The sequence below is a fragment of the Ornithorhynchus anatinus genome, chromosome 4 (assembly GCF_004115215.2).
Source record: "Ornithorhynchus anatinus isolate Pmale09 chromosome 4, mOrnAna1.pri.v4, whole genome shotgun sequence".
Lineage (NCBI taxonomy): Eukaryota > Metazoa > Chordata > Mammalia > Monotremata > Ornithorhynchidae > Ornithorhynchus > Ornithorhynchus anatinus.
The window spans coordinates 9,976,177-10,002,459 of record NC_041731.1 but is presented as its reverse complement, the minus strand read 5'-3'; the positions used below and the strand labels follow the sequence as shown (position 1 = coordinate 10,002,459).

Genomic DNA, 26,283 nt, shown 5'->3' with positions numbered 1-26,283 from the left:
TACCTTTATTATCTGAGAGCTGGAAGGGGCTTTGTCAATCAATTATTTATTGAGAGCTTACTATGTGCAGAACACTGTACTAAGCGCTGGGGAGAGTACAACAGAATTAGCAGACGTGTTCCCTGTCCTTAATGAGCTTACAGTCTAGAGGTGGAGACAGACATTAATATGAACAAATAAGTAATTTATAATATATAATTTGAAGGTATGTTCATAGTTCCGTGGGGTTGCCCAACCCCTAGCCCCCTACATGGCAACCACAGAGCTACACAGAGCTCTCCCCCAGAGGTTCTTTTCCAGCCAATTCTAATAATAATAATGGTATTTGTTAAGCGCTAACTATGTCCCAGGCAGTACTAGTTCACAGTACTAATTACTGGGTTGGATACAGAATGTTAGGCTGGACACAATCCCTGTCCCATGTGGGGCTCACATAATCCCCATTTTACAGATGAGGTAACTGAGGCACAGAGAAGTGAAGTGACTTGCCCAAGGCCACATAGCAGACAAGTGGCTTCACAGAAATAGATATTGGGGTGGGGAGTTTTGAGACAGTGCAGTCCTGGACTCAAAAAATTGAAAAGTAGCATGCCGTAGTGAATAGAGCAGTGGGCCGGGGAGTCGGAAGGACCTGGGTTCTAATCCCTGCTCTGCCACTTGTCTGCTGTGTGACCTTGGGCAAGTTGCTTAACTTCTCTGGACCTCAGTTCCCTCATCTGTAAAATGGGGATTAAGACTGTAAACCTTATGTAGAACAGGGATTGTGTCCAACCCCGTGAGCTTGTACCTACCCCAGAACTTAGAACAGTGCCTGGCACGTAGTAAGCACTTAACAAAAACCACAGTTATTATTATTGTCACCACTGATAATGAAAAATGGTTACACCAGTCTGCTTCCTCCCAGGAAGAGGAAAGCAGGTTGGGGAGGTGATTTGGGAGCAGAGATTTGACTCCAGTCTCCAAACCTAGTGCAAGCATGAGAGACAGAATTTCCCAGAAACTCTCTCTCCCCTTTCTGGGCCCAGGAATGGCCTGCCAGTCTCTAGGACGAACTCCCTGATCTGAAACCATCAGCCAGGTGAATATCTTCCCTACCATTAATTATTGATTTTCAAGGCTGGAAATTCCACAACCTCCCCTGGCACCTGTTTAGGACCCTGCTGACATCAAGTAGTTCTTAGCTTCAAACTGAAATCTCCCCTTCTTGTAGGCCATTTCCTCTTGCTTAGATGCCCAGGGGGGTTGGAAAGTAACTCGACAACTCTCATAAAATCCCTTCCTCAACTCGAAGACAGTTATGATACTGCCTCCTTCTCCCCCCAACATCTTCAGCCTTCTTTTCTTCATGTGCAATAACCCAACTTCCTACATGTGAGAAGACAAGTCCAAAAAGATTCCTGGGGTGAGTTAGGGATATTGAAATCATTTGAAAAGGGATAGTGGGGGAGAAAGAGGGAGACCATGGATGCGCTCTAGACTATGAGCTCTTTGTGGGCAGGGAACATTTCTACTGTGTTATAATGTATTGCCCAAATACTTAGCACACTAAGTGCTCAATAAATATGATTAATTGACTGATTGCATGGACAAAGGAGAAGGCGATGTGGCTAGTTAGGAGTGGAAAATGTAGCCACAGGAGAAGAAAATTCTAAGCCCCTGGAGGACAGGGATCATGTCTACTTACTCTATTATACTCTCCCAAACATTACTGTGCTCTTCACCCGGAAAGTCCTCAATGAATATAATCAGTTGTTTGAAGTAGAAGATTGTTGTAAGCATCCAGCTGGGAAAGTGAAGGGAAAGGAGGTAGTAGGGAATATACAACAAACAGCAGGGTTCTTTAAACAAAATTATGGAAAACAATTTCTTTTGAGTGAGTATTTGCCTAGTATTTAATTCTCCTTTGTGAGACTCACTTCCACTTTGCTTTGTATTTTCATTTGTTTCCGTGATTTTGAAGTTTGGTTAATATCTCTTCCGAGAAGGTGCCTTTCATGAACTTCCAAGTAGATTCTTGGGGGAGGAAGATCAGGCCCAAAGTTTTTTACAGTTTAGACTCAGGAAAATCTTGGGTCAGGATGCATTCTCTCTGACTAAATTTGTATCACAGCCAGTCCAAACTCCTGCCTACTCCCTCCCTGCCAGCCCCTTCCTGGATCTTCACCTCGCTAGTCCCCGGGAGGGCTCTATGTGTAATGCACTTACAACAGTGCTTGGCACATAGTAAGCGCTTAAAAAGTACCATAATTATTATTATTATTATTACTACATACTCAAAAGCCCTGCTAAACTGGAAGCAGCCTCCTGAGTCTGTCACATACAAGCCTACCCGACCCTGCAGGGTCATCATGGGTGAACAAAACGCCTGGCCCAGAATAGCTCTGATTTAGCAGCTGCTGAATTCCTATTTTACCCCAGGACAACTTTCTTGCTGGGGTGACATTTTATGGCTGTGATGTCATCGGACAGTGGCGACAACAGAGCCGTTATGTCATGAATGAAAAGGCCTTAAAACTGAGGGAACCCTTTATGCCGAAGCTGTGGATTGTCATAAAAAGTTTCAGCCATTGATGTTGTTAAGCTTCTGAGCTGGGCCTTGAGGGAAAAGGACTGTAAAATTTGGGTTCAATTTAAAGGTTTTGATCTGGGTTTTTTATTATTAGGAAGGATAAAATTGACCATATGTAGCCTTGGATTTCAAGGAAATCAAATCACTCAAACAAGATCATTTTGCCTGCCTCCCTACAATCTCCTTCCTTTTTTTTCCTGAAAGTCCAGAGTCATTTACTGAGACCCTAGTGGAAAACATTTTAATAGTTATTAAAGCATGACCAGGCTGCCTTGTTCTGCTGGGGCATTTCAAGTTGTGGCTTTCCATTATTCATATCTTCTTTGAGATGAAAATCTTCTCTGTTGTACATTTGCAGGGACAGAAACTGTGTCCATACCAATTATCTAGTATCTACTCTAGCACTTAATACAGTGCTTGGCATATAGTAGTAAGCGCTTAACAAATACCACATTTTTTCCCCTTCCCTTCAATTACTGTAACATCCATGTGTCACTTTTTATATTCACTTTTTATTATTTATTTAATTCTTACCTAGCCTCCCATTTTCTAATCATTATAATATATTCTCTTATGTGCTCTTGTCTTCCCTATTGACTGTGCTCCTCAAAGTCAGGGACCATGTCTAATGTTGCTTCTGTATACCTCCTAACACGCAGTTCTATGCTCTGCACACAGTTGTGGTTCATAATTTCTGATGTTGATAATGCAGATAAGTTTATACAGCTCCATTGCTGGAGTTGGTGAAACACATCAAAGAATCCAAACCCAGGACAAGAATTCATTTTACCAATCAATAGTATTTATTAAGTGCTAGCTATGTGTGGCTCACTGTACTAAGAGCTTGGGAGAGTGATCAATCAATCAGTGGAAGTGATTAAGCACTTCTGTGGGCAGAGGGGCAGAGCACCGTACTAAGTTCTTGAGAGAGTACGATAGAGTTGGTAGACCCAATCTCTCCCTTCAAGGAACTTCCCCTTGAAGGGGCAGAGCACCATACTAAGTTCTTGAGAGAGTACGATAGAGTTGGTAGACCCAATCTCTCCCTTCAAGGAACAATCTGGTAGGAAAGAAAGACTTTGAAATAACTTACAAATGGTATAAGGATATGTATGTAAAGCGTTTTCGGGATGAGAAGTGGGGTGAATACCTAAGTATCTTAAAGGGTACAGACTCAAGTGGATAGGTGCTATAATAGCAAAGGTAAATTGTAGGGGGAGATGAGAGGTTTTTCAGTGAAGACTTCCTGGAGGAGATACGATTTCAGTAGAGCTTTTTAAAGATGGGGAGAATGGTGGATGGTAGGATATACAGGAGGAAGGGAGGGTATGAACAAAAGGGTCAAAGACAAGAGAGACTTCAGTGAGGCACAGCGAGTAGATTAGTATTGGAAGAGTGAGGTTTGTGAGCTGGGTTATAGTGGGAGAGGAGCAAGAATAAGTAAGGAGAGGAGAGCTGATTGAATACCTTAAATCTGATAGTGAGGAGTTTCTGGATGGGCGACCTCTGGAAATTTTTAGAGTAGCGATATGTACTCATAACAAGGACAGTAAAGTTAGTGTATGTGAGTTCTGCCCTCAAGGAGTTTTCAATCTACCCTGCGAGGGTCGTCCCAAGGACCATGTCCAGGGTACTTTAATAATAATAGTTGTGGAATTTGTTAAGCACTTAGTATAGGCCAGCTATTGTACTAAGCACTGGGGTGGATACAAGCATATTGAGTTGGACACAGTCTTTGTCCCACATGGGGCTCACACTCTCAATCTCCATTTTACCGATGAGATAACTGAGGCACAGAGAAGCGAAGTGACTTACCCAAGGTCATGGAGCAGACAAGTGGCAGAGCCGTGATTAGAACTCATGATCTAATGAACTCCCAGACCCATGCTTTATCCACTAGACCATACTGCTTCTCACTACGCCATGCTGCTTCTCAGCCTACCTTAGGCTGGCATATTCTGTGAAGGAAAATGGACATGATGCTTATCAGTAAAAACTGAATAGGGAAACTGCATAATAGTCATGCCGGCCCCGGATATCCTGCCTCTTCCAGCCTCTCGCCTTGCCTCATCGTGGGTATTCGATAACCACTGCATCAGGCATTGAGCTACTTGGTGTCTTAGCTTCCAACGATCAGTCAGGTGGATGAGAAGGCCCAATAGCAGCCATAACGGCAAAGGTCCCTGAAAGGAATCATTTCCCAAAAGCCAATTTCATGTCAACTCTTCCATCAACAAATGTATCATTTCTATTTTCCCTGGAAACACTCCCCATGCCCAACTGAAATGATTGGTTTTGCCGCTGTTCAATCATTCATTCAGTCATACTTACAGAGCGCTTACTGTGTGCAAAGCACTGTGCTAAGTGCTCAGTAGTAGTTGCTGTAGTGGAAAAGGTGGCCTCCTTGAGAACCAATGAGAAGTCCCTGAACTTTGGTAGAAGGCCAGAAGAAAGGACGGATTCTGAGAACCTTTGATGAGTCCTCTGCTATTCTCTGAGCAGGTTTTCCCAGCCGGTTAGAGGCTTGTTGGATTCTCATGGACAGCATGATGAAGTGCATAGTAGGGCTTATGAGGGGAATATTCTCCCAGGACTACCAATCCAGAATTGTCCTGATGAGCAGGGGATTCAGGCAATCAATGACATTTATCAAGTACTTGTGTGGAAAGCATTTTACTACATGCTAGGGAGGGTATAATGCAATAGAATGTGTGGACATGATCCCTGCCTACAAGGAGGTTACAGGCAACCAGGAATCAATCATCAATCATTATTTATTGAACGCTTAAAGTGTACAGAGAGTTGGACATTACAATAGAATTGTAGAATAGAATAGACTGAACGCTTAAACGCTTAAACGCTTAACGCTTAACGCTTAACGCTAAACGCTTGAACGCTTAAAGTGTACAGAGAGTTGGACATTACAATAGAATTGTAGAATAGAATAGACTGTGTCTGACCTAATTAGCATGTACTACTCCTGCTCTTAGAAGAGTGTTGAACACGTAGGAAATGCCCAACAAATATCATAAGAAAAAAAGAATTAGTAGACATAGTCCCTGCCTCAAAGATTTACAATCTGGTGGAAGTGTCCCCGTGGTTGGCTTGGTGAGAGGCTCATTCAATACCTTATGGTTCATTTGAGCTACTCCATCCCCTTCAAATCCAGTGTTTAACTGGGAGAACATGGAGCTTTTTGCCAAGACCATCAACTATTTTCTTGTGCGCTCTGGAGAATGAGGAGAAAGGCTGTGAACAGCTAATTCATGGAAAGTAGACAATTGAAAGAGATTGTAAAGACTATTAAAATTAGTAGAAGATACATGGCGGAATTAATGAATGACGTTAAAGAGCTAAATTGGATGAAATGAGTAAAACAAGTGTGGGGCACATCACAGAGAAAGGAAAAGCTCATGCACTAGGAGCAGAGGGGAGTCATTAAATGTTTCAGTGGAAGATGAATGAGAAAAATGTCAGTGAGGAGACAGTTACAGAAAGGTAATTGCTAGAGTACATTCTATGGGATTTTTCTCATATGAAAGAAACCAGGTCTCCTGACTGTTGTTCTGGGCAGTGCCTTTACACATGCTAGGGACTCAGTGCAATTAAGCTCGACATTGCCCCTAAATGAAGGGTCCATTTGACAAAGAAGACACCTGATTTCCCATAACCACAGTAATCCATCAGTCAACCATATTTATTGAGCACTTAACGGTGTGCAGAGCACTGTACTCAGTGTTGGAGAGAATATAGTACATAACAGAGTTGGTAGACATGTTCCTTGCCTACAGGAAGCTTACGGTCTAGAGGTAACTCAGATTTTGCGAACAATTCCCCTTTGCCAGCCCTCCACCTGGGCCTTTATGGTTTTATTCCTGGGAGGAGCATTAGCCTTGCTGTCCAGGACCTGATTCTCCCAATGGTGAAATTAACTCAGGGGTGATGTCAGGATGCGTTGGAAAGGGAGCCAATCTCTTTTCCTACTGCTGCTGTGATGATGGAAGTGGTGAGGGGGAAGGGTTGATGCATGTGAGGGAGAAGGACTGTAACATGGAAAAGGAGGAGGAATTGACTATTTGGTATCTCTAACCTGCAGTAAGCACATTCCACAGGAAAGGTCATCCCCGAGGGAGCAAGTGAGCAGGAAATCACCTCATTTCCACAGCCCTCTTTTTTTTTTAAATGGTTTTTGTTAAGTGCTTCCTATGTGCCAGGCACTGTACTAAAGGCTGGGGTAGATACAAGCTAATTAGTTTGGACACAGTCTCTGCTCCATATGGGGTTCACAGTCTTAACCCCCACTTTACAGAAGAGGAAACTGAGGGACAAAAGTGTAGTGACTTTCCCATAGTCACACTGAAGAAAAATGGCAGAGTCGGGATTAGAACCCAGGTCCTCTTAGTGCTGAACAGACGTCGGTTTGAAGAACAAAGCACCAGAGGAGAAGGGAGGGATGGACTGAGAGGGAGGACATGTGTCACCTTGGCAGAGCTCTGACTGCATTTATTCCAGGAAACCTCTAAGATATCCTCAACAGTACCCTGAAAGAGGGACTGAGTCAATGTAACTATGAGTCCCTCGATCAAACTTTTTTTTGATGGCTCATTTTCTTTATACTCGAAAGTTCTTTCATATCTCCGCCCATGTTGAAGTCAAATGTTTCAGACTGTAAATTCCTTAGAGGGTTGGGGTGACGCCTGTTTAGATTGGCTTGTTCAGTCATGGGTCAGTGTGATGTGTAGCTTGGTGAAGCTGATGATGACATGGGAAAAAGAGGAAAACCTGCTCTGAGCTCCAAATTTTTCTTCCACAAAGCCTTTCTGTTCAGCCGTACCTCCAACAGTATCTTGGGATTCAGGGTGTGAGAGAAGAGAGTGACATTGTTGTTTAATACCATCGAGTCATCTCCGGCCCATAACGACATCATGGACATATCTCTCTTAGAACTCCCCACCTCTATACGATTGCAATCGTCCTGGTAGTGGATCCATAGAGTTTCCTTGGTAAAAATACAGAAGTGGTTTACCATTGCCTCCTTCCACCCAATCAACCTGAGTCTCTGCCCTCGACTCTCTCCCATGCTGCTGCTGCCCAGCACAGGTGAGTTTTGACTTTCATTCATTCAAAAGTATTTATTGAGTGCTTACTATGTGCAGAGCACTGTACTAAGTGCTTGGAATGTACAAATCGGTAACCGAGACAGTCCCTGCCCTTTGATGGGCTTACAGTCTAATTGGGGAGACGGACAGACAAGAACAATAGCAATAAATAGAATCAAGAGTAGCAGATTGCCTTCCACTTGCTAGCCACTGCCCAAGCTAGGAATGGAGTAGGTGTGCCTCTGCTTGACTCTCCCTCCCGTAGTTGAGACTGGTAGAGTACTGGAAACTCTCCAGGTGTGACCCTGAGAGGGGAGAGTGACATTAACTGTTGAGAAACAATTTAAGTTCAAGTCTTACTGATGGTGGGATACTTCTTGCCTGCTCTCAGAAATGTAGCTGAGAAGCAGGGTGGCAACTATATATATATGCTTATAGTGTGGCTCAGTGGAAAGAGCACGGGCTTGGGAGTCAGAGGTCTTGGGGTTCAAATCCCGGCTCAGCCGCTTGTCAGCTGTGTGACTTTGGGCAAGTCACTTAACTTCTCTGTGCTTCAGTTACCTCATCTGTAAAATGGGGATTAAGACTGTGAGCCCCATGTGGGATAAACTGATCACCTTGTATCCTCTCCAGCGCTTAGAACAGTGCTTTGCACATAGTAAGCGCTTAACAAATGCCATCATCATTATTATTATTATATATAGGTAGAAGAAAGAAATCCAACAGTACAAATATGCAAAGCCCTAGACTTTTCTAAGAAGCCCATTAATCTACTCTTGACATGTTTATGTCTGCTTGGATAGATTTAAAGCTTGTTGAGGAGGGACCATATTTCTGAAATACAGCATCTGGGGCCTAGAACACTTGCTTAATTAAGACTAATTATGTGGATTGGAATGGTAACAAAGTAATCTCTCCTTATGTCTTGGAAGTAAGGCTTGGGTGGCATTTTTCGGTGTCCTGGGTCTCACGGTGGGTTCTTGAGCCATGTGCTGCGTGATTCCCTTGGGACCATGGGCTCAGTCTCTCCAACCGGAGAGGATAGCAGCAGCAGGGTTACACTGTTATTATTGTCAGCTAATGCGCAGGCACAAACAGATGACAGATAAACAGACTGGAACTGTGATTTATGGTAGGAAAATATTTCTCAAGATTTCCCATGAAAAATATCTTCTGGGGTCATTTTTGTGAGGAGAGTGGTTTTCTTCATAATCTCCATTTGACACAAGTTTTATCATTTAAAAAAAAATCTTTTGAGAGGAAAGAGGAGAGTCAAATCAACCCCTCTCTGACCAAGAGACATCTTTCAGCTTCTCTCCTTTTCATTTTTTCCATCCCCAAGTTCTCTACTACGTCCCTGTGTCACGTCCTCCAGGGCATCATCACCTGATTGTCCTGTCAGCAAATCAAACTTAACCTACTAATGTCCCCTCCTAAAGCCGCTCATACTCCTAATTTTCCCTCTCAGTCGATCACACCATCATCTTCTATGCCCTAGAAGCCTGCGAACTTGGAGTAATCTTCAGCTCTCTTAAATGAGTGCTAAATCTTGCCTGTTTTTCCTACCTAATATTTCCTGGACCTGCCTGTTCCTCTCCCCCAGAACTGCTACCATTCAAGCTCTTGTCATTTCATGACCAGACAGGCAAGTAGACCGACTTCTTCACTGGTCTCTCTGCTTCCGGCCTCAAACACTGCCCATCTATACCTCAAACTGCTTCATGGATCTCTTCTTGAAGCATCATCCAGCCCACATTGCTATCATTCAATCAAGCAATCATATTTATTGAGCAATTACTGAGTGCAGAGCACTATACTAAGCACTTGGAAAGGGACGGTACAGCATAGTAGGTAGGTGTGAAACTGCCCACATGCAGCTTACAGTCTACAGGGGGAGAGAGATATTAAAATAGATTAGGGTTGGGGAACTGCTCCTCAAACTCATGGGTGGCATGCCATTTCCTGCCACATCCAGCAAAACTCCTCAAAATTGGCTTCAAGGCCATCCACCAAGTCTTCCCAGCATTTATATCTGCTCTCTTCATCTGCTACTCCCCATCTCTTTCTCTTCATTCCCTCTTAGCTAACCTTCTAACCATGCCTCACTTTTGGCCTCTGTCCTCCTGCTAATGCTGTTCCCCTTGTCTGAAATGCTCTCCTCCCAAAGCCAACAGTCCACAACTTGATTTTTATTATTATTACATTTGTTAAGCACTTCCTGTGTGTCAAGCACCATTGTAAGTGCTGGGGGAGGTAGAAGTAAGTCAAGTTGGACAGAGCCCCTGTCCCAAATGGGGTTCACAGTTTAAGTATGGGGGAGAACATGATCAAAGTTCTGCTAAAATCTCACTTCCTTCAATAAGCCTTCCCCATATCTCTAGGGCCATACCACTTCTAATACTTAAGTATTTGTTCCCGCCCCTTCCCAGCACTTATGTATAAATGTACAGTCAAGTGTTTGCTCTGATATTCTATTTTAAGTAGTTGATGACTGTCTCCCGCAATAGAGGGAAAGCTCCTTGTGGGAAGGGAATGTGTATCATGATTCTGTTGTACTTTCTCAAGACTTTAGTACAATGTACTGTACCCAGTGGGTGTTCAATCAATTGTATTAGCACTATGTTCTGTTAAGAGAAGCAGCATGATGTAGTGGATTGAGCAAGGGCCTGGGAGTCAGAAAGAACCGGGTTCTAATCCTGCTCCTCTGCCTGTTTGCTGTGTGACCTTGAGAGAGTCACAACTTTTCTGACCCTCGGTTACCTCACCTGTAAAATGAGGTTTAATAGTGTGTGCTCCTGGGGACATGGACTGTGTACAACCTGATTAGCTTGTATCTACCCCAGCACTTAATACAGTGTCTGGCACAAAGTAAGTACTTAACAAATACCATTAAAAACAAAAGTCCAGTGGATCCCAACTGGTGGAAATCTGCTCTATTTGCAAGTGGTGAGATAAGACACCATCCCTGTCCTTTGAACATCAAACTCTACCTGGGCTCACCTAGGCCATCACGCCCTGCCTGAGCTCATCTGCTTGAAATACAGATGCTTGCAGCATGAAAGGAAAGTTTAAATAGCATGAGGGTCAGATTTCCTCCCATAACACACACTCCTGGGGCTGAATTCCCTCTCATTCTATCTTCCCTTGGGAATAGAGTCCTTCTGGCACTAAGACTGGCTGTGCATAACTGGCAGCCGCCCATCCGGGGAACTCAAATACACTTTAGTTTGTTTGGTTTCTCTTTCCCTTTGCAGCCCTTTCCTTTTGGTGGTTTACTTAGGCTTGCCATGAGTGGAAGGAAAGAGAAGCGGAGACCTAAACCTACCCATTCCATTATTGACTCTTCAGGGGTAGACATGATGAAAGTCAAATGGGGAGACATAATAATTCTCTAGGTTCCCCTTTGTTGTAGGACAGTGGAAAATTCCTCAGGACTGTTCAGCATTGCAATTGCTTGATTGCTCGATGGGACTGTCACTGCTCGATGATTTCTCCACTGCTGCAGCTCACAGGTCCTCAAGACACCTCTTTTCATGCTTCTTCCTCTTCCAGTTTCCACTTCAGTTCGGTTATAGAAGTGTCTCTGCAGGTTTAGTGTCACCCCTTGTCATCACGATCTGATGATCCCGCTTCAGCCATGAGATTGCATTATATTGTGGAGTCTGGGTTTGTTTCTGGAGAGGAAAGTTAGTCTTAAAGATTAGTAATTGCCCTAATGTTGCCTTCCCCATTTGTCTCTCTTTCATGTATGCTCTCAACCATTTTATCTCAGATTTGAAAGTTACTTTTTAATGTGAAATCAGACCGCTGAAAACGGTATTTTGCTCTCTTGAGTGAAACTCAGACAGTGGTAGTAAAGCAACAAAACTTTCTGTGATAAAGCTGCATTGTTTTTGGCTGTCACTCTCATACAGTGGTTAGAATTCCAATTCTAATTCAGAATGAGAAAGAGACGGTCAGTTGGTTTGAGTCATGACTTATTACCAACTTTCCTAGCCTGAAAGCTCCTTAAAGACAAGGACTGTGGCTTTTGCTCTTATTGTATTCTTCCAAGTTCCTTAGTACAGTCTTAAAAATGATAACAGTGGTATTTTGTGTTTACTATGTGCCTAGCACTGTACTAAGCATTGGGGTAGAACCAAGATAATCAGATAAGACACAGTACCTGTCTCACATGAGGCTCGCAGCCTAAATGGGAGCCAGGACCGGTAAAATTTAATCCTCATTTAAGAGATGAGGGTATTGAGGCACAGAGAAACTAGGTGACTTGCCCAGAGTCACACAGCAGGCAGGTGGAGAAGCCAGGATTAGAACCTAGGTCTCCTAACACCCAGATCAATCCTTTTTTCACTGGACCATGCTGTATCCTACAGTCTTCTACACCCAGCAGATGCTCAATGACACGGCTCAGTGAATACATCATCCCCTCGAACTATTGAGCTGTTCATCAGTGTGTCAATCAAGAATATGGAGTCTTTGGCATTTGACCTCCTGGAGAAGGGTGTTGTAAAGCTGAATCAGGCAATATTTTGAATACTCTTTCAGCTCCTCCTGAGGGAAGTGGCATTTATATTGTTATATATTATCTTTTGCCTAATAAAACCAGTTCACTGATTTAATGAGTCATAATTCTAAAATGTTTTGCCTCCAAACATAATTGGAAAGAAAAAAGTCCATGACCTTAGGGACTCTTCATCTTTCCCAGATGGACTGCCACGTCCTTGAGGACAGGCCCGAGGAAAAAAGGGGAGAGGGAGAGCTCACCACTGCCTTCTAGGATGGAACTTTCCTTCTTTTGGAACAGCCAGGCAGTAGAAACCAAGGAATGCAGTTCCAATCAGTCAGATGCCTATCTGGGACCACTTGATGGAGAAGCTCTTGAGGTATGAATCAGGCCCCTTATTCTGGTTCCTGCTTAAGATTCTGACTCTGTCAAGGAAGTTGGTTAAATTGGCAGAAGCAGTCTAGTCTCAGAAAACACCAGAGAGCTATAAAAAATTGCTCTGTGCGGAAAATTCAACTGTAGCAGAAATTACATGTCCGTAGCCAACAACACCAAGTGGACTGGAAACAAACCAGACTATTAGAAAAACAAATGACCACGAGCCATAGAAAATGTTTAGATCCATGGCATAACACCAGCTTCTCCAAAGCCTCCAGTGATCTGATTTATTAAAGCCCTAGGCTCTCGCAAATACATAGCATTATATACTCTGCTCAAACAGGTTCCTAATGCACTTGGCATCTCATAGACAATTAAAAAGCACATTTTTTAAAAAAGCCCAGCTTAAACGATGAGCCTCCACTCATCTATCAGAAGTCCCAACATGGAGATACTTTTCTAAGATCCACCCTAAGGAGGGAACAGCATTAGCCACATCAAGTCACAATGGGCAGGATGCAACTGGAGGACCTTTGGCTATGTGACGTAGGGTCACTGGTGCCAGGGGAGTTAGTGTAGAACTAGAGAAGAGAAGAATAAGAGCAACAGCATGGCCTAGTGGATAGATCATGGGCCTGGGTGTCGGAAGGACCTGGGTTCTATCCTTGGCTCTGCCATTTGTCTGCTCTATGACCGTGGGCAAGACACTTCACTTCTCTGGGCTTCAGTTACCTCATCTATTAAATGGGGATTAATACTATGAGCCCCATGTGGGACGTGGACTGTGTCCAACCTGATCACCTTTCATCTTCTCCAGCTTACTATGTGCCAGAAACAAGAATAAATTAGAAAGCATCATAACAGGGTCATTTCTGGATCATCCAGCTTGTATTCTTTCTCTGGCATTCTCTAACAGAATGTATGGATTGTTATTCTCCTTGTCATCCATCTGATATTTAGGAGTGTGGCAAATAACATCCCTAACTTTCACTTTAGTATGATGATAATAATAATACTGATGATGATTTTGTTATATGTTAAACCTTTACTTTGTGCCAAGCACTGTAATTAGCAATGTGGTAAATAAAAAAATAATTAGGCTAGACAGTCCTGTCTCAGATAGAGATCACAGTTTAAGGTTGGAGAGGAAAACAGGCTCTGGATCCCCATTTTACCGATGAGGAAACTGAGGCACTGAGAAGTTAAGTGGCTGCCCAAGAACACGCAGCAGGTAAATGGCGGAGCTGGGATTAGAACCCAGGCCATCTGTCCCAGTCCTGTGGTCTTATGAAAATGAATTTCTCCAAACCCTGATTATTGAGCACTTAATCCAGTGCTTGGCACAGCACTGTACTAAGCGCTTATGAATGTGTGAGTGTGTGTGTGTGTGTGTGTGGGTAGGTGGGTGTCCTTTTCCAGTTCCCTAAACGGCAACTGCTTGACTACCCTCCTATTATTAATTCTCCTCTTCTGACTTGTCCAGTGTAGCTACGTTGCTGTAAGGATGCTGGTAAGCTGGGTTCAAGGAACTTGTTGATAATCCTGGCCTACCATTGGTTGCTGAGAGTGGTTTGTTGGTGTCATGGGTAAAAGTGCTCAAAATGGGTCTTCCCTGATTCAGGTTTCATCATCCTATAGAAGGTTGACATTACAGCAGCCTAAGAGAGTTTCGTGTTGGTACGGTGCCATAGCCCATTGCTTCATTCTGTTTTTCAGTTTTCCAGAAGCCACGCTGGTCTGATTTCTTGATGGTGTCCAATCAATCAGTTAAGCACTTGGTGTTTGAAGAGCTTTGTACTAAGCCCTTGGAAGAGTACAATAGAGTTGGAAGACATGGTTCCAGCCCACGAAGAGCTTACAATCTAACAGGGAGGATTTACATTAAAATAAATTTGGGTTGTATAAAATATATATATATTTATATATATATATAAAACTTTATATATTTTTATATAAAAATTTATATATATATAAACTGTGAGATTGGAGAATAGGGTAAGTATCTTCCTTTTTAGGGTATATAGACTCAAGAGAATAGGCGTTAAATCAGGGAGGGTAAATAGGATGGGGAGATGAGTGATTAGTCAAGGAAGGCTTCCTGAAGGAGATGCAATTTTAGAGCGTTTTGGATTTGCCAAGGGAGTTGGTAAATTAAGGAGAGACTGTTTCTGGGGCCAGGTGATGGATTGGCTGCAATTTATCACTCAGTGGTGGAACATAGCCAATGATCTTAGATTTCTCAAGGGTCAAGATCTCATTGGAAGCATTGATTGTAAGCTCCTTGAGGGTTGGGATCATGTTTGTTTATTCTATTGTACTCTCTCAAGGGTTTGGTCTGGTGTTTTGCACACAGAAAGCATTCAATAAATGCCCTTTATTGATAAACACTGGCATCAGAGGACTCTGTGGGACCTGCTTAGGAAGAGGAGGAGGAGGAGGAAGAGTCAACCAATCAGTCGGTCATACTTTTTGAGCACCTACTGTATGTAGCATGCCCACCTAAACGCTAGGGAGAGTTCAATAGACACAGTAGTCATGACCGCTGCCCTGAATGATTTTACATCTAGTGGGTCCTGCTAATCTCTGCATCCAAGACAACCCCTTCCCTCCCCCCAGTAGTAAGAAAGTCACATGTATGAGGGAGGGCTAGGGGCCTCAGCCCACTCCCAGGGTATAACTATTATTATTCATTCTTATTCTTGTTCCTATTATTACAGCCTCTCATTTCCCCACCCCCCCAGGATCAGCCCTAGATCATCCATCCTGTTTCACAGGGACCCGATCTAGCTGGGTGGAGCTTAGGGATTACTTGCTGATTTTCATGCTGTGTAAAACCACATGTGCCTCTCAGCTGTGGTTTGGGAAAACTTCCACCCCCAGATATCTGTGTAAATTGGATGGGATTACATCACCTTGCTGCTGGTTTACACACATTTAAGTTTCATGTCCGCAGGAAAGACAGAGCTACTGTGTGGTTCCACTGAAGCCCTGGGTGGGGAGAAAGGTCGCTTGTGGCCTTATCTCAGGACTATAGGTCACTTCTGAGGTCGCCCCCAAATTTCTCATAAGACTCGGGGTCTCCAGGTGAATGGGGGAAATAGTGTCTGCCCTCCCCTAAGATTTTGGAGGGGGCTAATAAGTAGCAGGGGATTTGATTTCCTCAGAAAGGCCTTTGAAACGTGAATGCATTTGGAGTGATTATCAGAGAATCTATGCAGCCTTTACATATTCCTAGAGCTAGAAGGGAGCAGAAAGAGTTCATCTAGTCCATCCCCCTGTATTCGGGTAGGTGAAGACCTTAACCATCCTAGGTAGTGTCTATCTTTTTATTTTCTTTGGTTTTAAGCGATTTTCCCAAAGAAGATGGTCGGAAGCTTACATTTGTCAGATTTCCTCTTTGGTTGTCATCAAATGATCAGAGAGTGGGCTAAATGTACTACTTAGTGTTTGCATTATCTATTTTGGATTATATTCTTTGGTTCTCATCACTTGTCAGCAACCCATCAGAGGGTGGGCTAACTGTACTGCTCAGAGTTTGAATTATCTCCTTTTCCCAGGAAGACATTGGCTTAGGAGCCATTCTCAGGTCTTTTGTGGCCCATGACAGACACACGGAAGAGTAAGCCCCTATTGAGGTTGACTTTTCTGCTTTGAGCAAGTGTTAAGGTGAGGCTTACGGTGAAGTTTGGACAGACTGACCCACCTCCTAGAAGGTGTTTTGGCTAGGGGGTATTCATGGACCACGGACTGGGGAATTGGGCTAGGAAGAGCTGACCATCTTGCAGGGAGACTTCAACTGGAATGGAGCGTTACTGGCCTGAATAAATTGTTCTGAATTTCAAATCACTTTGGATGATCATGCCTATCATGCATTAAGTATTTACAGAGGGTTTACTGAGTGCAGAGATCTGTATCGGGCTTGGAAAGAGCAAAACAGAATGAATAGGTCTGATGCCTGCCCTCAAGAAACATACAGTCTAGCGAAGGAGCTTATGATTTCATCTGACATCTTTGACATTTCTGTTCCAGGATCAGGGCCAGCCACACTTGAGGGACAGAAGAGAAACCAAGTACATCCATCTCTCACTGCTTTGGTTTGCGATGAATAGTGATGTGCCGATCAAAAAGATGTTCCTCCACTGCCAGGGGTTTCCAGCACCTCTTTACTGGTTCTTGTTTCCTGTAAATCAGGAGCTGAAGACAATTTGGGTGTTTGGAATTGTAGACACAGTTTCCCTCAAGCTTCTTCAGGGAAATGGAGAGAAATAGCAGCCACCTGCAGTGGGGCAAATGGCTGATCTTATTTTGAACACATTAATTGTTTGAGTGCTCACTGATGGAATCTAGAGGATTTATAATGAACTTTTATTTCTGGCCCAAACCTCTAATTGTCTAGGAAACTCAAGTCCAAGGAGTAATGGAATTCCCAAGCCAACCCCACCCCGACCAAGATTTGTTTATAAATAGGGAGAGAATTTTCTAATAACACGAGGCAGATGTTAAACATCTTGATTCATTTCAAACGGACTTGGTCTAACTCAGCTAGCTCTGCAGCGAGGAACCGAAGACAAGCCCCTCTTTATTTATATCCTTGAGGGTCACATTCAATCCAAGTTGTGTTTTCTGGAGTTTGTGAGCAGACTACCAAACAGTCTGAACAAATTTGGAAGTGAAACTTTCCGCCTTGATCGTAAAAGCTCCTCGGTCCCCTTATTACGATCGTGATTAGGTGTTGTTATTGAATATTAGAAATACTCCTTGTATTCTGAGCCTCCCGAGTGCAGTGAGATCAGTTTGAACGTTGATCATTTTACACTTACCATGTTCTCGATTAATACGCTGGAGTATATGGCAGAATTATTGGGGGAGCAATAAGGCTGTGGTCAGACTTAAGACAACCTCCTGGGTTTCATTAGTGAACTAATGTGCATTTTATTGGGCCAGATATTATACTGCTAAAGGAAGGAGGACTCTCTTTGAGGTGCGGGACAGTGTGTCCTTCTTGAATAGAAGTGATATTTACGACACAGCATGCAGCGAGGATACATTTGCTACTAAATATTATTTCTGATTTGTTTTGATTGCCTAACAAATCCGAACAGCACAGACCTATGAGGTTGAGTCTTCTGACTTTTGCATTTAGCAATTCACAACCATTACCCAACTCGGCTACAGCTGTCCCCAGGTCCAGATGTGAGCCGTGAAGCCTGCTGAATTTAATATAGCGTGCCTTTTTAAAATGCCTTTTTTAAAATGGGATGAAGCTTACGGTGTCTGTGTTAGCTTTGCATTTCTCCAGTCGCTGTCTCCAGGCACCTATTATCCTGGTGTGGTTTGGACGGAGCTCAGATTTCATCTAAACTTTGTGCACAAGCCCTTCATTTGTTTGAAGCTATCTGCCTCGTTCAAGGTGAAGGAACCTTCCAAACACGCTTGATACTGGTTATTCCTTCCTGCAGGCCCCAACAGCACTGTCAAATGCCTTGCATTTTTGTCTTCGCTGTTAGGCTCTCCCCCTCCCCAATTATTTTTGGCTCTACCAAACGAGTTTTCCTGGGAGATTTAGAGGTTGGACCTGGCAGTACACGATGGAAAGAGGCCAGACCGTCTAAGAGCTTGACTCCCTGAGCTCCAGGGAGACTGTTTTTCCTCTCCTTGTTCTGGCCTGTGTCCTGGGGAATGGGGAGCCTCCTAATCTCCACACCGTTTTGCTCATAATGCTCAAGGATAAATTAGCCAAATCTGGGGCTCTGACATTCCCCGCCCAAATCAGGATTATTTTAGATCCTGCAGTACCTACTGGAAATGTGCCCCTCTGGGAGGAGCAGATTTTATTTTTTTCTCAGAAGCCCCAGTGTTCTCTGACTTGGTGCTATTGTTTTGTTAAGCCAGAAGATGCCTGTCTTGGGGAAACTCCCATTCCTTCACTCCGAGGTTCATAGAGAGAATGGAAAGGAGGAAGAAGAAGTGAAAGTTGGGTCTGGGAATACAACCACCCAATTTATAGGTTAGGATTCTCCATAACTCAAAGTGCGGAGGGTACGATTCCAACGATAGCTTAGTGATCCGATTATCCGGCTCTGGGCCAGCGTCTTGAACAAGTATGTGGTTCGACAGGTAGGATGCCTTAAACTTTTATTGTAAGAGGGCATGTTATGAAATCTCGTTATACAGTCTTGGTGTTTTTTTAATAAACCAATAAGACACCACAGGCCCTGCCTTGTAAGACTCAAGTAGAGTCTTGGGTGGTTGATGGCTTTTAGGAGAAATGACTCCCAGCAGAGCCTGGGAATTAAATTTTAGCCCTTCAAATCTCAGTCCGTATTTCACTCTGCTGCCCAGATCATTTTTCTACACAGTCTTTCAGTCCATGTTTCCCCACTCCTCAAGAACCTCCAGCGGTTGCCCATCCACCTTTGCACCGAACAAAAACTCCTTACCACTGCTGTTAAAACACTAAATCACCTTGCTCCCTCTTACCTTACCTCCAGCCTACACACTTTGCTCCTCTTATGCCAACCTACTCGCTGTACCTTGATCTCGTCTATCTCACCGCCAGCCTCCCACCTACGTCCTGCCTCTGGGCTAGAACTCCCTCCTTCTTCATTATCCTACAATCACTCTCTCACCTTCAAAGTCTTATTAAAAGCACATCTCCAGAAGGCCTTCCCTAAGGCCTCGTTTCCTCTTCTCCTACTCCAGTCTGCATTGCCCTTGAACTTGGATTTGCACCCTTTATTCACTCCTCCCTCAGCTCCACAGAACTTATTTACGTATCCCAATTTGTTCATTTATATTGTCTATCTACCGCTCTAGACTCTAAGCTTGTGGTTAGAGAACGTGTCCACCAACTCTGTTACATATGCATCTAAGCACTTAGCACAGTGGTATGTTCACAGTAAGTCACAGATAAATATGATTGATCTATTAATTGCTAGGCCTTTTTATTAAAATGGCAACTTTCTATCCTTTCTTGCTTCCTTTAGCCAGCATGTCTTTCTGTTGAGGTAGAGATCGTGGCTCTGACTTCTTTTCCATGTTCCCAAAAGTCTATCCAGAGTAGCTACTCAGTAAATACTATTGTTAATAAACTAAATAAAACTAAATGGGAGAAAAGCGGTTCCTAGAGCTACAGTACTGAATATGGTCATATCCGGTCTTGACTACCGCATCAGCTGCCTCACTGACCTTTCAGCTGCCTCACTGACCTTCCTGCCTCCTGTCTCTTCTCACTCATGTTCATACTTCACTCTGATGCCTGGTTCATTTTTCTAAAAAAAAGTTCAGTCAGTGTCTCCTGACTCTTCAAGAAGCTCCAGTGGTTGCCCATCCACCTCTGCATCAAATAGAAACTCCTTTCCATCAGCTTCAAAGAACTCAGTCAGTTTGCCCCCTCCTATCTTACCTCAAATTTTCCCTACTGTAACCCAGCCTTCACACTTTGCTCCTCTAATGCCAACCTGTTCACTGTACCTTGATCTCATCTATCTCGCCACCAATTCCATGACCTTGTCCTCCCTTTGGCCTGGAAACCTTTCCTCTCTTTATATACAACAGACTTCCACTTTCCCCACTTTTGCACTCTTCCCCTACAAAGACCAAATTCCCCTTATTTCCTCTCCCTTTGGGTCACCCTTGCACTTGGATCTGTAGCCTTTCAGCACTTGATATTCACCCCACCCTCAGCCCCACAGCACTTATGTTCATATTTGTAATTTATTTTGTTTTCCATCTCTCCCTCTAGACTGAGAGCCCCTTGTGGGCATGAAATGTGTCTGCCAATTCTGTAGATTTGTACTCTCCCAGCATTGAGTACCGTGTTCTGCCCAGTAAACACTCAATTAATAATATTGATTGATTGATTGATTCCATCATGCTCCAGAAGGAGCAAATTGAAATTCTCAGTCTGGGCCCACCTTTGTAGGACTGAGCTTCCTTCTCTCCACTTTACCTTGCCCTGCAAGATTCCTTATGTGGGCAACTTGGGACCTTGTTGGTACCAAGCAAATCCTTGGTCAAAATGTCATGGGAAGTAAGACACCAAAGCTTCTTCAGCTTGAAGCCCTCGTGGTCAGCCTGGTGGTATGTGGCTTGATTCCTCTCATTATTGCAGTTTTTTAAAAAGTAGCTATAAAAATCTTGGCTTCTTCTTGTCATCCTCCCTTGATAGCTTGGGACAATCACAAACACATGGGTTCCCTTGAAACATAATGTACTCTTCAGATTCGTCTCCCAATTTCCTTCCTTTTCTCTCCTTCTCAAAGATCTTTTTCTTTGCTAGGTCCAACCTGCCCCTCTTCCTTCATTCTGCATCCTTCCGCTTCCCTGTTAATAATAATAATTGTGGTATTTATTAAGCACTTACTATGTGCCCTGCTCTGTACTAAGTGCACTGGGGTAGATACAAGCAAATTGGGTAAGACGCAATCTCTGTCCCACATAGCGTTCACAGTCACAACCCCCATTTTAAAGACGAAGTAGCCGAGGCCCAGAGAAGTGAAGTGATTTGGCCAAGATTATACAGCTCACAAGTGGTGGAGCCTCGATTAGACTTCTGAGTCCTGGGCCCATGCTCTATCCACTACACCATGCTGCTTCTTCTGATGTTGCGGTCATCAAAGCATTCAGAAAAGCATTTGGAAGACACCAGGTATTTCTCTTCAAATAAAGTAACAAGAGCAAACCATTTATTATGATAATTGCTGAAGCAGATTTACATCTTGTAGAAAGATTAAACTGCAGCCACTGCTTTTAAAAATAGCCCATCATGATATCCAACTTTCAAGCCCCGGGAGGTGTTGAGAATGGCGGTATGAAAACCCCTGGATGTACATCTTCTGATAAGCCTCCATGGGTTTTCTGATAAGGGTAAGATGATACTAGAAGGAGGCTTTGCTCCTGGTATCCTCAGCTGGCAAGGAAAATTTCCTCTTTCTCTATCATCATCTCATTAGCCGGCTTGCGAGGCTCTTCAGAGGGGAAGACGACAGAATTCAGAATCGTATACGGACTCTTAATACAGTCACTTGGGATTTCAATTAACTATTAATAAATCAGTGCTATTTATTGAGCGCTTATTCTGTGCAGAGCACTGAACTCTGTGCAGAGCACTTGGGAAAGTACATTGCAATAGTTACAATAGGAAAGTGCATCTCCTTACTTAGCTTTTCCATTCACCACCGTGTATGGTTCATACCAGAGGTTATTTCCAGGCCTTCAAGCATCACACAGCACCGGTTTCCCTTCATTACCGGTTCAATGTTCGGTTTTGTGGTGTGTATAATGACCCTCATAGGGTGACCCTCTAACACTGGTTGAGGTGTAAACCCTTGTGGATAGCAAATGAGTTTGGTGCTTCGTCCTAACTGTTTAGTATAGTGCATTGCTTCCAGCAGGTGCTCAGTAAATACCATAGCAGGTCTGGGAGTCAGAGGACCTGGGTTCTAATCCTAGCTATGCCACCTGCCTGCTAGGCCACCTTGGGTGAGTCACGTAACTTCCCTGTACTTCGGTTTAGTCCTTTGTAAAATGAAGATTCATTGCCCTTCGGCTTAGACTGTGAGCCCCTTTTGGGACAGGGGCTCTGTCCAACCTGATTACCTGGTATCTAACCCAGGACTTAGACCAATGCCTGGCACAGAGCGAAACACTTCTCAAATACCATAAATTATTATTACCGCTGACGTCTGACCACTCACTCTACCCCAGCCCTTCCTGAGGAGAAGGGAAGGACAGCTTTCTGGACTGCTTTTCTTTTGCTGAGCCCTGAATACGATATTGCAGAGAGGGACAAAAAGCAAAGATCCACCCAAATAGATGATTAAGAGCAAGACTTCTTAGAACAGCTCTGAACAGGAGAACTCTATTTAGATCTCTCTCTCTCTCCTTTCTGTGTCGAAGGGAGAGTTAGGATGAACATATGACTATTTTGTTGGTGACTCCAAAGACGTCAAGCAAAGTTCATAGTACAGGGCACCACCCCGTGTAGTTCAAATACCATGAACACTAAAGGCAGCAGCACTTACAATCAGTCAGTGAAACAAAGGTATTTTTTGAGTGCTTACTGTGTGCAGAGCACTATACAATAGCATTGATAGACATGATTCTTGCTCTCAAGAAGCTTTTAGTCTAGTGGAACTTTCAAACAATTAAAATCAATCAAAGGTGTTTTTTGAGTACATACTCTGTGCAGAACACTGCATTTTAGCACCTGGCAGAGTACAAAGATTTAGCCCTCAGTGAGCTTTAAATCTAGTTATTCCACAGAATATCTTATGTGATCATCTTTATAGACAGGAAAAATTCTAGCTAAGCCTTATTATGGCCCAAGCAATATAATTTCTCATTCATCGGGGGTGACGGGTCTGCAGGAGTAAATCAGACATATGCACCCATGGACCCAAAGTAGTGGGGAGGGAAGCCAGAATCCTCACACGTATTTAAAAAGGGCCCGTATAAGCATCTGCTCTCCAAGATACTGTGCTTAACAAATAGCACCATTATTATTATTATTATTGTGGAGAAAGGAAAAGTTGAAGAAGAGAGGGGAGAAAGAGAAGCATGATAGGAAGTGGAAAATGAAAGAGGGGGGGGGGGAAGCATGAGAAGAGGGAAAAGAGAGAGAGCAAGATTACTTCTGAGATTCGGAACTTGGGTTAGGGGGACTTGGATTCAGAAACTTGTTTTCTTTCAGTAGTTAGTAATCTTGGTTGAAATCAAATCCCAGAAGCAAACTCCCTGAAGGCCACAGCATAATAAATAGGTCTTTGAGGTCTTTTCTGAATGACCCTGAATGAATACCCTCACTGGATACCCTCCCACTCTCCTCCCATTTTCTTTCTCTATATTGAGAAAGGACTCTGCACACAGATATGTGATCCACCCAACTGCAGCAAGAGACACTGCACAGCTGCTATCCCCCAGGGTATTGCTAGTTTCATCCAATGTTTTGACTTAATGGAACTGCAAATTACACTGGTTTAGAGTTAAGGCATTGCCCTATGATGGGGTTAATTTAAAAAGAAAAAAAACACCAGAGACAAAAGGCAGGCTCCCAGAAATATAGCTTTCCCAGGGCTTGCTCTGAACCCAGAAAGTTACTTTCCCACTAAAACCCCACTAAGACTGTTCCAGAAAAGTCTTTTAAATATTTTTTGTTTATAATGCAGAAGGAAAATTGTACATAGTCACTAGATGGTATTTATTGAGTGCTTCTGTGTGCAGAGCATTGTAATAATAATAATAATGATAATAACAATGATTATAATGCTACTTGTTAAGCTCGTACTATGTGCCAAGCACTCTTCTAAGTGCTGGGGTAGATATAAGTTAATCAGGTTGGACACAGTCGCTGTCCCACATGGGGCTTACGGTCTTAATCGCCATTTTATAGATGAGGTAAATGAGGCCCAGAGAAGTGAAGTGACCTTCCCAAGGTCACACAGCAGACGTGTGGCAGAGCCAGGATTAGAATCCAGGTCCTTTTGACTCCTAGCCCCATGATCTACCCGCAAAGCCACACTGCTAAGCACTTGAGTAGTAGAGAAACTAAGGGAATGGGATCGTTATAGTTAAATATACCTTCACTGGGCACATCTGACTCCAGAGAGGTGCCAAGAAGGGAGAAAAACGCTGGCGTTTTTGCAAGACTGAAATTTATGCAAGTGAATGTCTTCAATCTTGATCAGCAGTAGGCAAAACTTAATAGACTTTGGGAGCTGTTTCACATGAGATAAAAACACCATAATGTTCAGATACGGATCTGAAACCAAATTGGGCTGGAAACTTTGCCTTTCTATGAGGTTTCTAGTACTTCCTGTTTCTGGTTAAAGGGGTAGCAATGAAAAAAAACCCAGCAGCTCTCCATCTCTTGGCAATCTGTAATCACTTTCACTATGTAACTGGAGGAAGAGGGGGGGAGGAGAGAGAGAGAAAGAGAGAGAGAGGGAGAGAGAATATGACGGAATGAGAACAAATTGAACCTTTTTAACCTGGAAAATAAAACACTTCAGTAGGTTAGGTTTGAGTTTGGGGTCAGGTTTTGGGTTATATTTGTTCTGAATTGGTTTTTCCCATAACCAGCACTTTTATGGTTTCTGAAATTACTTGTTTTAATTCTGGACATTGCACTGGAGTGTGGGGTGATATTTATTTCAAGAGGCAACAAGTCAGACTGCTTAGTAAGTTTGAGGTGCTTAAGGTTTAATCATTCTTGTATATCATGTCTTATAATCAATCCAGTCACTGCACGTTTTATTAAACAACAAATACTTATTTATAGCATTTAACCCTGAACATGGGAGTTTCTCACATAGTCAGTTCCTCTGCTGGCTTTGTCAGCACTTCCTGTTCCTTGGGAATTACCCCTCTTAAAGAAATATCACCACGCTAATAATATTTAAAATATAAGAGAGGGACACTGAGGAAAGAAGGAAGAACCCTGAGCAAAAGAAGGAGGATAATTTGTATTTACAGATGTCATTCGTTATAAAATGACCATTATTTTCCAAGCATAAACTCAAACCTAACAACTCCCGTAGCATTTCTTTGAATAAGGCAGGAATAACAACAAAACTGATGATAATAATAATGCTATTTTAAAAGTCTTTACTTTGCATCAAGCCTTCTGCTTAAGCACTGGGGTAGAAAAAGACAACCTATTCGGACATACTCCGTGTCCCTCCTGGGCTTCACAGATTAAGGAGGAGGGCGAATATGTATTTAATCCCCATTTAATAGATGAGGAAACCGGGGCACAGAAAAGTTAAGTGACCTGCCAAAGGTCACACAGCAGGCAGGTGGCAGAGTCAGGATTAGAAGCCAGATCCTCTGACTCCCAAGCACATGCTCTTTCCAGTGGGCCATCCGGAAAGATATCGTTTTGTGAAGAGGGGAAATACTTCTCCCACCCAAGACATCCTCTGAGAGGCAATAAGAGGTTTGCATGTTTCCTTCTCTTCTGAGCATTGTCCCCCCACCATGAGAGGGTGAGTTTAATAGAGCACAGATCAGAAAGGTGCCTTTTCATCTCTCAGGGCTGAGCAGAAGCCCAGCTTCAGTTGAACAAAAGGTCTCATTTCTGGCAAATGCTGGGAAGCTGCGTGGCCCTTGTGGATAGAGCACAGGCCTGGGAGTCACGAGGACCCGGCGGCTCCACCGCTTGTCTACCGAATGAGCTTGGACAAGTCACTTAACTTCTCTGTGCCTCAGTTACCTCATCTGTAAAATGGGGGTTGAGGCTGGGAGCTCCACATGGGACAGGGACCGTGTCAAACCCAATTTGCTTGTATATCTACCCTGGTGCTTAGAACAGTGATTAACACATAGGAAGCGCTTAACCAATGCAATTGTTATTATTATTATTATCCACTCAGTAGGCCAAGCCAGGATGGTCTGGCCCCTGGAGGCTGGTGTGTATATAGGAAGCTGGGCCACCCAAGGATTTGCTCCTGCAAAAATTTCTGGAGTCCCTTTCAGCCTGGGTGACTTGACCAGGAACTTTTATCTCCAGGACCTCAGTCTCCAGGGCTTCAGACTCTAGCCCTACTCAACCCCTCTCCTCCCCTGGGGACCCTCTATGTGTGTAACCTGACTAAGCCCTCATTTCCTCTTCTCTCACTTCATTCTAAATCAACCTGATTTGCTCCCCTTTATTCACCACTCCCTCAGTCCCACAGCACTTATGTACATATCCATAATTTTTTTTATGTATATTAATGTCTGTTCTCCCCACT

General features: G+C 43.4%; 1 non-coding gene across 1 annotated transcript; it reads right to left on the bottom strand.

Annotated features, from left to right (window-relative positions):
• Positions 1 to 7,845: 7,845 nt before the first annotated feature.
• On the bottom strand, positions 7,846 to 7,983 carry LOC114811851. Its single transcript, XR_003759547.1, has one exon. It is a non-coding gene; the product is annotated as a small nucleolar RNA SNORA7 (small nucleolar RNA).
• Between the last annotated feature and the right edge of the window lie 18,300 nt (positions 7,984 to 26,283).